Here is a 19,645-nt window from a genome sequence, read left to right as displayed (position 1 = left end):
TCTGGATCTATCTGTCATCCACCGAGCATGTGGTCGGCTCGACATTAGTCAAGCAGAACGACCGCGAACAATATCCTGTGTATTTTTAAATCATATATTGAAAGATGTTGAATCTCGCTACACTGGTCTGGAAAAGTTAGCTTACGCACTGGTGCTTGCCGCTAGGAGACTCCGCCCTTACTTTCTTGCTCACCGGATCATCATCATGACCAACAGTACCCTGGGAAAAGTCCTCCTCGACCCAGAGACGTCCAGGCGGCTGATTAAATGGATCACGGAATTAAGCGAGTTTGATATTCAATATCAACCCCGAACAACGATCAAAGCATAGGTCTTAGCTGATTTCTGTTAGAGTGTATACTAAAAGCCTAACTTTTGGTATAAACATTTATCTAGAAATAAGAATCACATTGGTGAAATGTCTACATTTATGATAAATGTAGTTGTTCAATTAATTTATATTGTAGATAACATGGTGTGTGGTGTCACACACAGAGGATCATGTTATCAGTACCTTATAAATTATAAACAGTAGCTCACGACCATAATGGAAAGGAACAAACCATTGGAAGGTCGTAGTATAATTAGGTATCAGTTTATCTCGACTGTATAATTACACTAGTACACTCAGAGTGTATTGAGTAGGACGATTTGAGGTCGTTTCTTTTATACTGACTTTATAAAGAAACAAAGATCTCGGTTATTATGGAAGTGTGTGCTCTTAATCCTAATATAATAACAAGCACATATATTTGATATTTATTTCTTTAATTTATCAATGGGTGAGATTTAGTTCGATAAATCAATAAGTCCGATAAGTTGGGAAATGGTATCACTTATAGTGTGTGTTGTTGATTATAAAATGAAACTGTGTCCTAGAGATACTAGGTTGATAATGTCCTCAAGAGGAGCTCAAAAGGATTGTCATGCTAAACCCTGCAGGTGGACTTAGTCCGACATGATAATAAGGTTGAGTGGTACTACTCTTGGTCTAAGATATTAATTAAATGAGTTGTCAGTAACTCACTTAATTAGTGGACATTCGATATCTTAAACACAGGGAGACTAACACACTCATAATAAGAAGGAGCCCAAAAATGTAATTTGGGATTGGTGCGGTAGTTCAATAATAGTTCTCTAGTGGAATGAATTATTATCGATAAAATTAAGTTGTGTGTTCGGGGTGAACACGGGATGCTTAATTTTATCAGGAGACCAAAACCAATTCCTCCTCTCGGTCCCTATCGTAGCCTCTTATTTATAGAGTATTATACCCACCTATACCCACCTTCTATACCCACATAAAGGGGGTCGGCCAAGCTAGCTTGGGAACCAAGCTAGGGTCGGCCTAAGTATAAATTGGGGTGGCCGGCCCTAGCTTGAACCCAAGCTAGTGGGGGCCGGCCAAATTAAATTTAAAAAGAATTTTAATTTTAATTTTAATTATGTGGAAGAAATAATTTATTAAAGAGAATTAAAATTAAAATATCTCTCTTGTAAAAGATTTACAAAAGATTAAAGAAAGAGATTAGATCTCTTTCCTTATTTGTAGATTGGTGAGATATTTTATTTTCTCTCTAAAAAAATTATTCACATGTTGTAAAATTAAAATTATAGAAATTTCCTTTTATCAACCATGAAGAGATTTTTGAAGAGAAATTTTAATTTTAAAATTTTCGGAGATAAATTAGGAAGTTTTAATTTGTTGATTGAAATTCTCCTAATTTTTCTCTAATTGATTGTGGCCGGCCAATACATGGATAAAAAGGAAGTTTTATTTAATACTTCAAATTAATTCATGTCAAGGAAAATTAAGGAAATTTTATTGTAATTAAATTTCCTAATTTGCCTAGGCCAAGGAATATAAAAGAAGGGGTGAGGGTGCCTTCATGGGTAACAACCTCTATTATTTTTCTCCCTCTTTTCCTTGGTGTGGTGGCCGGCCCTTCCCTTTCTCTCTTCTCCTCTTGTTGGCCGAAACCTATCTTCTTGGTGGAGCTTTTGTTTGTGGCCGGATCAAGGAAGGAGAAGAAGGAGAGAAAGCAAGTCTCATCTCTAGCATCCCTTGGAGCATTGGTGGTGGCCGAAATTCTTCATCCTTGAAGAAAATTATTGTGACCGGCCATCCTCTTCCTTTCTTCCTCTTTTGTGGTGGTCGAAACCTATCTCTTGCTTGGAGTTCTTGTGGTGGCCGGATACTACTTGGAGAAGAAGAAGAAGAAAGAGAGAAAGCTTGTAACCCTTGGAGCTTGGTTGGTGTTTCATCCTTCGTCCTTGGTGAAGCTTCTTTCTTTGTGGACGAACCTAGCTAGGAGGAGAAGAAGGTGGTTGGTGGTTTCTCATCTCGGAAGATCGTTGCCCACACAACGTCCGAGGTTAGAAGAAGAATACGGTAGAAGATCAAGAGGTTTTTCTACAAGGTATAACTAGTAATTTTTCTTTCCGCATCATGCTAGTTATTTATGGAAATAATACCAAATACAAGAGGCTTACGTTCTAGAATTTCGAATAAGTTTTTCGATGTTGTGTTCTTTTGTTTTTTCTTTTCCTTGTGATTTGATTGTTCTTTTTGGTTAACCTAAAGTTATTTTAGGAAATTAAATATTAGATTTCTATAAAAGGTTTTGTCTAGTCGGTGGTGGTTGCTCCCATATCCAAGAAGGTCGTGTGCCTCGCCACGTCAGTACTGGGAACCAATTATGGAAATTAATATTTAATAGAATTAATAACTTAAGGTGATTTGGGTCGAACGTGTTAAGTTCCGCAGGAGATCCAAGTCAAAACCTAAAAGAACAAATAGATTAAGTTTTGGATCAAACGTGTTAAGTTCCGCAGGCGATCCAAAATTTAATTTAAAAGAACACATGGTAGCTAGGAAAAGGTTCAGACCTTTGTACAAAATTTTTGTACAGTGGAACCTCTAGGTTTTCCGAGTAGCAACCAACAATTGGTATCAGAGCTAGGGTTTTGCCTCTGTGTATTTGGTATTAGTTTAATTATGCACATGTCATACATAATTTAGGCAGGATAATAGTAGGATGTGCTAACTTTGTGGATGCAGGGTCCAACTATTATGGCTTATAGTTTTATGTGTGTGATTGGACCCTTGGACATGTCAAGGGCATTTATATGTGTGTGCATGATTGTATTAAAATACAGCAGGAGCTGTATTTAGTTTTATTAGGATTTTATTTTTGATCTAGATACATGTACATTCCTTTTATGGAATATAGGATCGATGGATGTAAATTTTATTTTATGTTCGATCTAGTTTACATGTACATTCCTTCGAGGAATATAGGATCAAAATGTAAAATTCTATTTATGTCGCGGATCGAATCTTGCAAAGCGTGGAACCTTCTAAGGATCAGAGGCGCAGCGGAACAAGGAGCAAGATGGATGTGACAACTAGACCCGGTGGCGGTGGCCAAAGATGGCAGCAGCTAGGGTTGGCAACACACGGAGGACAACTAGAGATAAAAGCCATAATAGTTGAAAATTAGATTTTCTATTTATTGCTTTTATATTGTGCTGTGTGTGCATGTTGGTTTACATATTTAGTAGGCTAGCATAGTTAAAATTCCTCATTTATAAATAACTAAGTGGGAGAAGGATTTTTAAGTAAATCCCATGGTCTCCATTACTGGTTTGTAAGTGATGCAAACAAGCTTGCGCGTTGGCTCTGAGTGCCTTCCTCCATAACGGATGAGCTTGTTTGTGGATCACTAGAACAGACTTCCATTTTTGGATGACTATAGGAAGTTAATTAAGAGCGTGTGATCTTCTCCAACGGAAGGGGCATAATCTTATTAATGGACTTAGTGTCAAGTAATGGTATACACTTAGACACATTTAATAGTATCCTCCCCAACGGAGTCACTACTATCACTTGTGTGACCAAAGGGAAACCAACTATTGATTTGTCATAAAACTAGATTGGCAACATAATAAAATTAATAAACCTCTCTTACAAATGTTTGAATTTGTATACGTCCACACTAACGTGACATACAAGATTCATGATGTTTGAGGTAATTTTATTTGTCAAAAAGTTATATTGACAAGATAGTCAATGGGTAAAACCCTCCTCTTACAAATGATGAATTTGTATACGTCCACACTAACGTGGCATGCAAAATTCACGGTGTTTGAGGTTTTGGTGAATTTAAATAATATTGTTTGAGGAATCAATGTTATTTTAAATTCAAAGAGTTTTGACCAAATATTTGATCAAAGACAGATCAACCATTAGTTTTATTAGTCATAAAGTACAATTGACGAGATAATAAAATTAATGAATAAAATCTCCTCTTCGATTTTGTATACACAAAATTCATGGAGATTTTAAAGAATTGATCTTGACCAAATATTTTTGTGATTCTTAGGATTTAAAATGTTTGTCAATTTCCTAGTTGTTATACTATAGAAAAGACTTAGTAGTCCCAATTGTAATGATTGGAAATAGGACTTGGACATTAAGGTAGACTGTCTTCTAAAACTAAGGACAATTTAGGTGTATTTAATTCATTAGTTGAAACATGTCTAGTGGTGTTATCTACCAGAACCTGGAGTGTAGATACAAGATGCCATTAATCATGTCTGCAATTCATTGCAGGGTTCTAGGAAACCCGACAACTAAATGAAAGGTAAATCACCGTCCACATGGACACTACTGTAAAAGTGGTAGTTGTTGCAGTGGGAGATGTTTATCTTTTGATAAGAATAAAACATGGATTTTTGAGTAATTGTCTTTACGTACTAAGTTTAGAAAGAACTAGTTTTCAGTTTCTAAACTATTCAAAGAACTTGATATTCTGCCTCTTTTAATAACAAAGTTGTTATTAAGAAAAAGAGGGAAGTTATCTGTTCTGGTACGTTGGTTGGCAATTTATAAATCCAATAACTCTCACGATGCAACAAATGGAAATTAGTAACACATTTTCTAACTTTAAGAGGAAGTAACCTTCGGAAATGAACCAATTATATCTTTGGCATCTAAAGCTAGGTTATATTAACTTGAGTAGGATTCATCGGTAGCTGATGAACTTTTGGGTTCATTAGTAGTGGAAATCTTTCCAACCTGCGAGTCTTACTTGGATGGAAAAATAACCAAGAAGCTTTTAAGTCTAAGGGGTATTGGAGTCAAAGATATGTTGAAATTAGTTTATTCTGATTTATGTGATCCTATGACTATCCAGACAAGAGGTAGTATTGAATATTTCGTCTATTTTATAGACAACTATTCAAGATACAAATAAATTTACTTAATGTACCACAAGACTAAGTACTTTGATTAGTTCAAAGAGTACTAAGCTGATATGGAGAAACAACAAAGTAAAAAGACACTATGGTGAGATCATAGTGGCAAGTACCTCTTGGGAGAATTTAGGAGTCACTTATCAGAAGTAGAGATTCAATCCCAACTAACTGCATCTGGTACACCCCAACAGAATGGTGTAGTAGAAAGAAGGTAAAGGACTCTTATGGAATAATTAAATAGATGATGAGTTATTTAGAGAATTACCAAGTTTGTTTTAAGGATAAAACTCTGAAAACGAAAGTGAACATAGTACCTTCCAAGTTAGAACTCTCTACTCATATAGAATTGCTGAATAGGCGTAAGCCTATTTTGAAGCCTATTCAGATTCGGGTAATCCAGCACATATGTTAAAGAGAGATAATGATAAGTTGGATAGGAGTTCACTTGTTTGTAAGTTATCCTAGATAAACAAAAGTAGGTTTATAGTCTTAAAAATCAGAAGGTCATTGTTAGCATCAATGACTGATTTTAAAAGGACTATATAATGAACCACGTGCTCATAAGTAAATTTGTTCTTAAGGAAATAATAAAAGACATGTCTAATCTAGTACCAACTGTACAAGATGAGATACCACAAGAAAATTGCAACACGTATCACAAATGATACACAATTGCAGAAAATGTCTTGTCGTAGTGGGAGGGTTGTTAAGCAACCTTAAAAGATTCATGTTTTGGGAGAGTTTTTTAACTCGATCCCTGAAGGACATGAACCTGATCTCCGGACATATGACGAAGCACTCCAAGATAAATATGCAGCAAAGAGTAATGAATAATAGAATTAGAATATATGTATTCTAATAAAATCTGGAAGCTTGTAGAACCACCAAGTGGTGTAAAAGCCTTTGGGTGTAAAAGGTCTATAATAGGAAAAGAGGGATAGACAGGGAGGTAGAAACCTTCAAAGCAAGGCTTGATGAAAAAGGAAACTTTTTTCACTGGAAGTCATGCTTAAGTCTATCCGGATTCTTTTATCTATTTGGCAAGTGGATGTCAAGACAACATTCCTTAATGGAAGTCTTGAAGAAAGCATCCATATAAAGCAACCAGAAGGGTTCATTGCAAAGGGCTAAGAGCATCTTGTGTAAAGCTCAATCAGTCTATGGACTGAGGCAAAGCTTCAAGGTCTTGGAACATCCGGTTTATCAAAGTAATTCAGACCTATGGAACCGGATAAGTCTTGTGTATACAAAAGGTGTGATGGAAGCGTGGTGGTATTTCTTGTACTATACGTAGATAACATTTTTGGTAGTTGGAAACAATATCAAAATGTTGTCAGAAGTAAGGGTATGGTTGTCCAAACAATTCGATATAAAGGACTTGGGATAATGAATATATTCTTGAGATCAAAGTAATAAGGGATCGCAAGAAAAGAATATTTTACTTATCCCAAGCTTCATACATCGGAAAAATCCTTGCTCGTTTTAAAGCATGCAAAACTCTAAGAAAGGTTTCTTACCTTTTCAGGATGGAGTAACTTTATCTAAAGATATGTCTCTGTAGACATCAAAGGAGATAAAGGAAATAAAGGCAGTTCTTTATGCTTCGACTGTCGGAAGCCTAATGAATGCTATGCACGAGATAAGAAATCTGTTTTGCCAAGGGCATAGTTGGTAGATATCAAAGTAACCATGGACAAGGACAGTGGAATGCAGTAAAGCATATATTAAAGTACCTTAGAGGCACTAGAGATTATATGCTAGTTTACAAGGCAGTTAATTTAGTCCTAGTGGGTTGCATGGATTTTGGCTTCCAATCGGATAGGGATAATAATAAGTCAACCTCGGGGTTTTGTGTTTATTTTAGGAGGTAAGTCATAACTATGGAAGAGTGATAAGCATAGGTATTTTTCTGGACTCCACCATAGAAGCTTAGTATATGGTAAGCCTCTGAGGTAGCCATAAAAGCTGAATTACTCAATAACCTCAAGATAGACTTAGATATGATTTATGGTTTGTCCAAAGATTATTACAATTTATTGTAATAATGTTGGTGCAGTAGCAAACTCGAAGAAACCATAAGTCTATAAGGCAAGTAAACACAATAGAGCGCAAGTACCACCCAATACGAGAAATCGTATAAACGAGGAGAAGTTGTTGCTGCCTAGATTGCATCAGGTGATGACCAATAGATCCTTTCACTAAGGTCCTTAAGGCAAGAGCTTTTGATGGACATGTTGAAGGGTTAGGAATCAGATATATGGCAGCAGATATAGCAGCTTAGTCTTTTAGTATAAGTGGGAGATTGTTAGAGTGTATACTAAAAGCCTAGCTTTTGGTATAAACATTTATCTAGAAATAAGAATCACATTGGTGAAATGTCTACATTTATGATAAATGTAGTTGTTCAATTAATTTATATTGTAGATAACATGGTGTGTGGTGTCACACACAGAGGATCATGTTATCAATACCTTATAAATTATAAACAGTAGCTCACGACCATAATGGAAAGGAACAAACCATTGGAAGGTCATAGTGTAATTAAGTATCAGTTTATCTTGACTGTATAATTACACTAGTACACTCAGAGTGTATTGAGTAGGACCATTTGGGGTCGTTTCTTTTATACTGACTTTATAAAGAAAACAAAGATCTCGGTTATTATGGAAGTGTGTGCTCTTAATCCTAATATAATAACAAGCACATATATTTGATATTTATTTCTTTAATTTATCAATGGGTGAGATTTAGTTCGATAAATCAATAAGCCCGATAAGTTGGGAAATGGTATCACTTATAGTGTGTGTTGTTGATTATAAAATGAAACTGTGTCCTAGAGATACTAGGTTGATAATGTCCTCAAGAGGAGCTCAAAAGGATTGCCATGTTAAACCTTGCAGGTGGACTTAGTCCGACATGATAATAAGGTTGAGTGGTACTACTCTTGGACTAAGATATTAATTAAATGAGTTGTCAGTAACTCACTTAATTAGTGGACATTCGATATATTAAACACAGGGAGACTAACACACTCATAATAAGAAGGAGCCCAAAAATGTAATTTGGGATTGGTGCGGTAGTTCAATAATAGTTCTCTAGTGGAATGAATTATTATTGATAAAATTAAGTTGTGTGTTCGGGGCGAACACGGGATGCTTAATTTTATCGGGAGACCAAAACCAATTCCTCCTCTCGGTCCCTATCGTAGCCTCTTATTTATAGAGTACTATACCCACCTATACCCACCTTCTATACCCACCAATAGGGGGCCGGCCAAGCTAGCTTGGGAACCAAGCTAGGGTCGACTTAGGTATAAGATTGGGTGGTCGGCCCTAGCTTGAACTCAAGCTAGTGGGGGCCGGCCAAATTAAATTAAAAAGAAATTTTAATTTTAATTTTTATTATGTGGAAGAAATAATTTATTAAAGAGAATTTAAATTAAAATATCTCTCTTATAAAAGATCTACAAAAGATTAAAGAAAGAGATTAGATCTCTTTCCTTATTTGTAGATTGGTGAGATATTTTATTTTCTCTCTAAAAAATTATTCACATGTTGTAAAATTAAAATTATAGAAATTTCCTTTTATCAACCATGAAGAGATTTTTGAAGAGAAATTTTAATTTTAAAATTTTCGGAGATAAATTAGGAAGTTTTAATTTGTTGATTGAAATTCTCCTAATTTTTCTCTAATTGATTGTGGCCGGCCAATACATGGATAAAAAGGAAGTTTTATTTAATACTTCAAATTAATTCATGTCAAGGAAAATTAAGGAAATTTTATTGTAATTAAATTTCCTAATTTGCCTAGGCCAAGGAATATAAAAGAAGGGGTGTTGGTGCCTTCATGGGACAACCTCTATTATTTTTCTCCCTCTTTTCCTTGGTGTGGTGGCCGGCCCTTCCCTTTCTCTCTTCTCCTCTTGTTGGCCGAAACCTATCTTCTTGGTGGAGCTTTTGTTTGTGGCCGGATCAAGGAAGGAGAAGAAGGAGAGAAAGCAAGTCTCATCTCTAGCATCCCTTGGAGCATTGGTGGTGGCCGAAATTCTTCATCCTTGAAGAAAATTATTGTGACCGGCCATCCTCTTCCTTTCTTCCTCTTTTGTGGTGGTCGAAACCTATCTCTTGCTTGGAGTTCTTGTGGTGGCCGGATACTACTTGGAGAAGAAGAAGAAGAAAGAGAGAAAGCTTGTAACCCTTGGAGCTTGGTTGGTGTTTCATCCTTCGTCCTTGGTGAAGCTTCTTTCTTTGTGGACGAACCTAGCTAGGAGGAGAAGAAGGTGGTTGGTGGTTTCTCATCTCGGAAGATCGTTGCCCACACAACGTCCGAGGTTAGAAGAAGAATACGGTAGAAGATCAAGAGGTTTTTCTACAAGGTATAACTAGTAATTTTTCTTTCCGCATCATGCTAGTTATTTATGGAAATAATACCAAATACAAGAGGCTTACGTTCTAGAATTTCGAATAAGTTTTTCGATGTTGTGTTCTTTTGTTTTTTCTTTTCCTTGTGATTTGATTGTTCTTTTTGGTTAACCTAAAGTTATTTTAGGAAATTAAATATTAGATTTCTATAAAAGGTTTTGTCTAGTCGGTGGTGGTTGCTCCCATATCCAAGAAGGTCGTGTGCCTCGCCACGTCAGTACTGGGAACCAATTATGGAAATTAATATTTAATAGAATTAATAACTTAAGGTGATTTGGGTCGAACGTGTTAAGTTCCGCAGGAGATCCAAGTCAAAACCTAAAAGAACAAATAGATTAAGTTTTGGATCAAACGTGTTAAGTTCCGCAGGCGATCCAAAATTTAATTTAAAAGAACACATGGTAGCTAGGAAAAGGTTCAGACCTTTGTACAAAATTTTTGTACAGTGGAACCTCTAGGTTTTCCGAGTAGCAACCAACAATTGGTATCAGAGCTAGGGTTTTGCCTCTGTGTATTTGGTATTAGTTTAATTATGCACATGTCATACATAATTTAGGCAGGATAATAGTAGGATGTGCTAACTTTGTGGATGCAGGGTCCAACTATTATGGCTTATAGTTTTATGTGTGTGATTGGACCCTTGGACATGTCAAGGGCATTTATATGTGTGTGCATGATTGTATTAAAATACAGCAGGAGCTGTATTTAGTTTTATTAGGATTTTATTTTTGATCTAGATACATGTACATTCCTTTTATGGAATATAGGATCGATGGATGTAAATTTTATTTTATGTTCGATCTAGTTTACATGTACATTCCTTCGAGGAATATAGGATCAAAATGTAAAATTCTATTTATGTCGCGGATCGAATCTTGCAAAGCGTGGAACCTTCTAAGGATCAGAGGCACAGCGGAACAAGGAGCAAGATGGATGTGACAACTTGACCCGGTGGCGGTAGCCAAAGATGGCAGCAGCTAGGGTTGGCAACACACGGAGGACAACTAGAGATAAAAGCCATAATAGTTGAAAATTAGATTTTCTATTTATTGCTTTTATATTGTGCTGTGTGTGCATGTTGGTTTACATATTTAGTAGGCTAGCATAGTTAAAATTCCTCATTTATAAATAACTAAGTGGGAGAAGGATTTTTAAGTAAATCTCATGGTCTCCATTACTGGTTTGTAAGTGATGCAAACAAGCTTGCGCGTTGGCTCTGAGTGCCTTCCTCCATAACGGATGAGCTTGTTTTTGGATCACTAGAACATACTTCCATTTTTGGATGATTATAGGAAGTTAATTAAGAGCGTGTGATCTTCCCCAACGGAAGGGGCATAATCTTATTAATGGACTTAGTGTCAAGTAATGGTATACACTTAGACACATTTAATAGTATCCTCCCCAACGGAGTCACTACTATCACTTGTGTGACCAAAGGGAAACCAACTATTGATTTGTCATAAAACTAGATTGGCAACATAATAAAATTAATAAACCTCTCTTACAAATGTTTGAATTTGTATACGTCCACACTAACGTGGCATACAAGATTCATGATGTTTGAGGTAATTTTATTTGTCAAAAAGTTATATTGACAAGATAGTCAATGGGTAAAACCCTCCTCTTACAAATGATGAATTTGTATACGTCCACACTAACGTGGCATGCAAAATTCACGGTGTTTGAGGTGTTGGTGAATTTAAATAATATTGTTTGAGGAATCAATGTTATTTTAAATTCAAAGAGTTTTGACCAAATATTTGATCAAAGACAGATCAACCATTAGTTTATTAGTCATAAAGTACAGTTGACGAGATAATAAAATTAATGAATAAAATCTCCTCTTCGATTTTGTATACACAAAATTCATGGAGATTTTAAGGAATTGATCTTGACCAAATATTTTTGTGATTCTTAGGATTTAAAATGTTTGTCAATTTCCTAGTTGTTATACTATAGAAAAGACTTAGTAGTCTCAATTGTAATGATTGGAAATAGGACTTGGACATTAAGGTAGACTGTCTTCTAAGAACTAAGGACAATTTAGGTGTATTTAATTCATTAGTTGAAACATTTCTAGTGGTGTTATCTACCAGAACCTGGAGTGTAGATACAAGATGCCATTAATCATGTCTGCAATTCATTGCAGGGTTCTAGGAAACCCGACAACTAAATGAAAGGTAAATCATCGTCCACATGGGCACTACTGTAAAAGTGGTAGTTGTTACAGTGGGAGATGTTTATCTTTTGATAAGAATAAAAAGGTCGGACGATGACGTCACTAAATTCGAAGCTCCATGGGTTCCTTACAAGGTCGTACAGAAACTTCGTTCGGAGGCCTACTACTTGGAGGATGAAGACGGCAGACGGCTTGAGCGATCGTGGAGCGCGAATCACCTCCAATCCTATAGGCCCGGATGAGAGGTGCGTGAGCAAGTGAAGATGTATGTGTATTTGCCTTCTGTATGCAGGACAAACAAGAATAAAATCGAAGTTTTCCTCTCACCAACGGTCGAGCGGCGACCTTAAACCATTGTCTTCACTAACGGTCGAGTGACGACCTTAAACTCATGTCTTCACCGACGGTCAAGCAGCGACCTTAAACCCTTGTCTTCACCGATGATCGAGTGGCGATCTTAAACCCATGTCTTCACCAACGGTCGAACGACGACCTTAAACTCTTGTCTTCACTGACGGTCGAGCGACGACCTTAAACCCATGTCTTCACCAACGGTCGAGTGACAACCTTAAACTCATGTCTTCACCGACGGTCGAGCGGCGACCTTAAACCTTGTCTTCACCGACGGTCGAGCGACGACCTTAAACCCTTGTCTACGCCATAAAATGGTCGAGCGAAGACCTTAAAACCAGAACTGATTGATCACCTAAGAAAATAGATAACCCGTTGTCGATCGAAGAACCATGAGGCCACACTTGCAGTTTACGCGACAATACTTGATATAAATACAAGTAGAAAAAGTTGAATGGCCAGAAAGGAGACAAAGAAAAATAGCAGTTCACTGTACGGACACACATTCATTGATACTTCAAGACAATTTTATAGAAGCAACTCACTCCAAAAAATCTAAAATATCGTCGGGTAGTGACTCAGTCAGCTTGTCCCGACTGATGACCTTGTTTGTTAGGACAGAGGGGAGGTAGCCACCCTCTTTGAGTTGATCAAGTGTCCCGTCGATAACCAGGTCGAAAAGGCGAAGTGCTCGATTGGCGACCTTCTTATTAAAAACATCCAAGTGGATGTAGGCTTGCTTCATAAAATCAAACCTGCTTGACTTGACTCCTTGGTAAGTCTCTAAAGTTGCGCGGGAAGCTTTCAGCTATTCCTTCAACTTGACCAGCTCTTCATCTTTTTCGACGAGTTGGGTCTTCGCTGTGGTTTGGTCGGCCAATTGTCCATCTCACTCGACCTTCAAAGTGGCCTCAGTGTCCTTTAGATTTTGGGCCAACACCCGAAACTCCTTATTTTTGATCTGCAAGTCCTCGATGGCTCGGAGCTTCCTGGTGTTCTCCAAATTAAACTTGGACTCGAAGGAGACGACTTGTTTATCAAGCCGAGCCAATTGGTCAGCCTGCTTGGCTCCTTTGCTCTTCTTCGCCTCCAGTTGCTCAACGCTCGCACTCAAATCGACTCTTAGTTGAGCCACCTCAGCACTCATCTGCTCCAGCTACACCTAGGAAGCAGATGATTGGCCGCTCGGGGCCCGTGTTGCTTGACTTCTTACTCCAAAAATGTCAGCCTTTGACACATGGCTAGGCTGTCTACCCAATACTACGAGGAAGCAAAAAGTTCTTAGGGTTGATCAGCGACAAATAGTAACATATAAAATACTTACCCAGTGAACATCTGGGTATGACTATCGGCAAGTGTCCCTGGAGGCATGACCGTCGTACAGGCCCGTGCATCGGCCCATATCTATGCAAGCGAACCCTAGATAATTATCTGGTGCTCTGGGGTTCGGGCTCCAGCGTTGTCTGAGTCACGCTATTCATCTATTGGTAGATAGATAACCACCGTTATATGGCACTGGCCACTTAGAGCAGACGAGGTCGAGGTTGCTCTACCACTCAACTGAGATGTTGACACTGGACGGATGCGCGACTTCTGAGTCTTTGGCAGTCCTTGTTTGAGCAAACATGGACTTGTCCTTGTTTGAGTTTATGTAGCAGAGGTTGTCGCCTGAGTAGCTATCTCCATGCGGCGTCTTTTTTGGCTTATCAAAGGCTCCCCTGAAGAAGCCGATTCTGAGGCCTCGACAACTAGAATTGCCAAGAGCTGCCCGGGTGGGGGATTCGCTGCAATAACCACTACATCGCAGACTATATGGTTGGCTACTCCTTCGCTCCCTTGAGCTGTGGCTCCTACTCTCTCTCCGAGCGGATCTTCTTGAGAGTCGATCGGCTGCAAACTACTGCTCTCTAACTCAGCCACGACCGCAACATTGATCTCTACGTCCACAAGTTTGGCTTTGTTGGCCAGACATGCATGCAGCATGACTTGAGCTATAAAAGAAAAGAAGAAATCAGTTAGATTCAAAAGTTAGATCAAGAAGGAGCATACCTAGGCTGGTCGAAAGTCTTGTGCGGATCAGGCTCAGGCCGAACACATAGAGGACACCCTCCAGCAGCAATTTGTGTATGTGGTATTTCTAACCGGCCAAACTGGAAGCTGCATGAAGGTAATCCGAGTGACTCTTGTATTTCTTGAACTCTGGAAGGTTTGGCGCCTCTAATTGTCATCTAGTCGGGAAATTCGACCGCTCAGGAAAGTGAACGAAAAAGTAGTAGTTCTTTCAATGCTTGTTGGAGGACGACATCTTGTCAAAGAAGACTAGGTCCACTCGGGCTTGGAAGAGAAAAGCCCCGGCTTGGACAATTTGGGATAATAGAAATAGTGGAAGAGCCGAGAAGTAAGGTAAATGATGTGCAGCCGGAACAAAACGACGACCCCGCACAGCAGCCAAAAGGAGTTCGATACTAGTTGATGGAGAGGAATGCGAAAATATTTACAAACGACAGAGAAGAAAGGGTGGATCGAGAACCGTAGACCGGCAGTAAATTGGTCCCTAAAGAAGCACACAAAACTCGGAGGCGGCTCGTTCGGGTGGTCAAAAGCCGAAGGAAGGCCAATTTGATAATGGATGGATCTCAAAAGCAACTCTCAAACTCTCAGCATCGCCTCCGTCGAACCTTGACTCAGTGGACGTATACCAGAGTCGAGAGACGGAGACAGGAGGTTGAGAAGAGCTTGCCATTGAAACTAAAAATCAACGAGAAACCGCGAAGAAACTCGACTGAAAGAGAGGACACTAAGAAAGAACAATACAGATTCGGTTGAAAGGAAATGAGAGCTTACTAGAGAAATCGCTGAGATTGATTGAAAAGGTGAAGGACGCAGTGTCGCTAAGATGCTCACCAACAAAGACGAAGACGCAAAGTGAGGAAGACAGTGAAGCACGCGAGGCTTATAAACCTCGCGGTCGATCGTCCTCAGCCGTCCGATCCAAGGTTACATAAACCTAGAAGTGGATCCAACCGTTGATTTTAAAATGACACACGTCTCGTCACAAGCGAATATTCGCCTGTCACATCAAGCATGCGGCGGCAGTAAAGGACACATGTCCTGCGAGCACCAGATAGCATTTAATGAACTTAATTAAAAGGGCATGACCGTGTGCTCAACCATAATTAGCAAGGATTTGCATGGTCTTCAAGAAATTTGGATGACGTCAGTTGCGACCGGACTCACCCTAAGAAACACAGTATAAGACAAGTTGGCCAAGTATTGCTGCTCATCTTCCCGATCGGCGCAAGGAACGAGCCACTGGAATGAATTCGACAACAACAAAATACAGCTGAGTGGCGTTGATTTATGGGTCAGTCAGTGGTTACAAATTATAGTCTGATCGGACACTATGACATTTGTCCCGGACGAGCTTCATAGCCACCAAAGACACATTTTGTTCAGTCAATCGGACTTGCAACCTCCTTCGACTAGACTTGAAGGAGAGACTTAGCTTGTGATGCGGCGATAAGAAAGAGCCTACCTAGCACGAGTCAATTGCCACGGTGTAGGTCAAAGTCAAGACGGTCAATACCAGGGCTTAAGCAAGGATCTATGGCATCCGAGCGGGAAGAGGTTCATCGGCCGATCGGAGGGATCGTTGTCTGATTGGCCATCCGAGTAAACAAAGTATAATTAGTCCAGTCAGAAGGAGAACAAGCTACGCGGACAGGGATCCTGAGTCGAGTGGGCCACTCATTCGACTCGAAGAATGACATTGGCATTATATGCTTAATAAAGCAATAAAATAGATAATTAATAAGGGAAAGAGAAAATCAAATAAAATACTTAATCTATCATTAAATAAGAAAATATCAATACAAAAATATCCTCTGTCGGTAATTAATATCATTAAATAGAAAAAGATGGAGGGTCACCAGAAAAGGTATAAAAAGGGCGCGCCAGGTATAAAAAAGGCAAGAAAATTTTTATCCTTAGTACTCACTATTTCCCTCTCCTGACTCCGACTTGAGTGTCGGAGGACCAACGTCAGAGACCTCTTTCCTAATTTTGATTTTGTTTTGCATAGAGCGAGATCTTTATCTAATCAGCGAAATTATCATCTCCCCGACTTTCCGACTTTGCGCCTTCGGACAGGATCAACATGGATTATGTATTTATACACACAACAAAAAAAATATATTAAACTTTAAAGGTGTTTAATGATAAAATATTTTAATTTAATATGGCCGTTGACTTGAACTCGAGTTAGATTGGCCAATTCAATTTATTAAATTAAAATTAGAGACTAAATTAAATAATTAACGAGGAGGAAAATTTATTAGAATAATCATTTCATTAAAACAATTATCAGTATTCATGGTGAAGGATTAGAAACTGATACATGGGTCATCATGATCTTCGATTTAATTGAATTTTACACGTGTATACATACTTAAATTTCATTTCAATTTACTAGAATTTATTGGACGTTCTAATACTTTTTTTCAAAAAAAAAAACTTATTATTTTATCTCTGTGCAATGTATAAGTAATCAATTAGTGTATAATTAATTTGCACTGAGCATTATAATAAATTAAAAAAATTTAGGGAGCATTTAGTTTATATTTTTTATATTGTTTTCTATTTTTATTTTTTGAGAAAATGAGATATACGTTCACGTTCATTTTTTAGAAAAAAAAAAGAGGGTTTTCTAAGAAAATAGAAAATGTGAAAAAATCATTTTTCAAAAAAAAAAAGAAAAAAAATGATTTTCTGAAAATAAAAATAAAAATACAAACAAACCAAATGCCTTTCATGTTTATCTAATTTTGTCTGTTGTTTAACTGCTTGCTCAGTTATACATTTTTCAATCTGCCCAATAATTAATCTCTAATTGTTCACAGTAACAAGTTTATATGATAGATAAAAAGGGGAACAATAGAAATTTTGAAAAATAATTATTATTTAAGAAAACTAACATTATTTATCTCTCATTTTACTCTAGTTAAACTTCTATTAATTATTTTTTTTTCTCTAGAATCCTATTGCTGATTAATTATATTCTTTCTAGATCCATTGTGTTGCAAAGTATCATAAATTTGATCTTATTAATTAACATATCATACGTTTGGATTTAAAAAAATATTAAATGAGACCTAATTTCTTGATAAAACAAGGCAAATATTCAACTAATCTGCATGAAATCAATTTGATATCCCTTACAAAATTAATTATTTTTTTCTCTAAAAATATTTTTTAACATTGTAAGATGAACATTAAATAATCTATCAAACTGATCAAAACAAACTTAAGTTTTCTATTTTACCATTCAAATTACTTGAATATTATATTTTCGTAGAGACAAGCTCAAACATAAACTAAAAAATTATCAGAACAATCTTGCCATATGAACTTCTTTTTTTTTTCCTTCAAATTTGCAATACATGTAAATTTTTTTGTAGATATAAGATCACATTTAAATCTAAGAAAATAAAACAAATGATTTCTCTGCAATCTGTTTTCCTTTTTCTAAAGCAACAAATATGATGAACTTTCACATAATAGTGTATCAAAGTGATCAGAAGTCAGAACAATAAATTACAGTATGAATTAGAAAACCCTAGTTTTTTATTTACTCTTCAAATTTGCATACAGACTTTTTGTAGAGATAAGCTCAATTATATGTAACAAAAACAAAACAACTTAACTTTCACATAATAATCTATGTATCAAACTAATAAGAAAGAGTAAAACAAGTGCTTTGTTTAAATTTAATCCGAGAAGAAAACAAGTGACCATAACTAATTTACCTATTGCAGATTCAGCCTTAATTAGTTGATATATATTCCAGAAGTAAAGTGTGAGGAATGAAGCTTGATCCAAGATCTTAAATAAACTCAAATCCTTCTTTAATTTTTTTTTTCTTTTTGCTTGAGAAGATCTTGAATCAAACTTCATTCCAAACACCCACTCTCTCACACACACACTCTCTCTCAATAAATTACAGTATGAACTAGAAACCCTAGTTTGTTATTTATTCTTCAAATTTGCATATAGAATTTTTGTAGAGATGAGTTCAATTATATATAACAAAAACAAACAAGTTAACTTTCACATAATAATCCCGTATATAACTTTTTCAAGATAAACTCAAAACATAACAAAAACAACAGCAAAACAAGTGGTTCGTTTCTAATTAATATCTGAGAATAAGAAAACAAGTGACCATAACTATTTACCTGTTTCAGATTCAGCCTTATTTAGTTGATATATGTTCTGGAATTAAGGTGTGAGGAATGAAGCCTGGTCCGAGATCTTCAGGCCAAAACCAAACTCATATCCTTCTATGATTTTCTGTTTTTCTTGAAAAGATCTTGAATCAAGCTTCATTCCAAACACCCACTTCCACTTCTCTCACTCTCTCTCTCCCTCAAAATAATCAATGGAAGCTCAAAAAATTGTGTAAGGAAGAATTGAAGAGGCTACATAAAGAATGGGAGATAGAGAGTAAATTATATATAGAGGGTAGAAAAGCATGCGAATGGAGATGACAGAGAAGTCATATGGCTGCAGCTGCACTGAGGCACTACCTCTGCCTCATATGGAGATGACAGAGAAGTCATAAAATAAAAGTTATGGCCAAAACTAATTAATTAAATTTAAAACATAATAAATTGTCTTCCACTACCTTTGCTTAGCTAGCTTTTACAGGCACTCGAGAATTAGGCTGCGTGTAGTAATATGGGTTTTAATTATACAAAAAGGAGGAAGTGATAGCTGAGGCCTTGAAGGTGGGTTGGGAGATTCATAAAGCAAAGTGAAAAAGGAAAAGATTCACCGACCAAAATCTTTAAATCAAAACTCTCAGAGCCAAATTAATACAGAATCTAATTAATATTCAGTATTGCATCAACACTAGTTAGAACCTTACTGATCATTGATATATATTATATATGTTTACTACGTGCCCATCTCTCTAAGTTCTTCCTCTCTCTGTTTTTTTTTTCTCATGCATGATGCATGTGTGTAAGCATGAGTTTTCTCTGTCTCACTGAGTCAGAATGATGCTGAAAGAAAGCACAAGGCTCACCACTTGCGAATTAAGGTGGAGACAAGATTCCATGTAAAAGTTGGTAGAGCTAATATATATATATATATATGATTAGATTAGTTCACACTTCACACTAATCACAAACTACAAACACAGAGTTACTGTCAAAGCGTGTTTAGAAGTTGATATGGTGGTAAAATTATCATGTCAGTAGAAACTTGAGATGAATATCACATGATCATTTAAAGCCCAAGAAATTAAAGCTCAAATAACTAAGAATATATTTTGATGATTCTAATTGACTAGTTGACCTTAGTATGGTTGAGTACTCTCAAGATATAACAAAAATAGAAGTTAGTGATTCTAATAGAAGTTAATAATAGAAGCTTT

This window comes from Zingiber officinale, chromosome 11B, assembly GCF_018446385.1.
Source record: "Zingiber officinale cultivar Zhangliang chromosome 11B, Zo_v1.1, whole genome shotgun sequence".
Classification (NCBI taxonomy): Eukaryota; Viridiplantae; Streptophyta; class Magnoliopsida; order Zingiberales; family Zingiberaceae; genus Zingiber; species Zingiber officinale.
The sequence above is the reverse complement of the archived record's forward strand: the minus strand, read 5'-3'. Positions refer to the sequence as shown.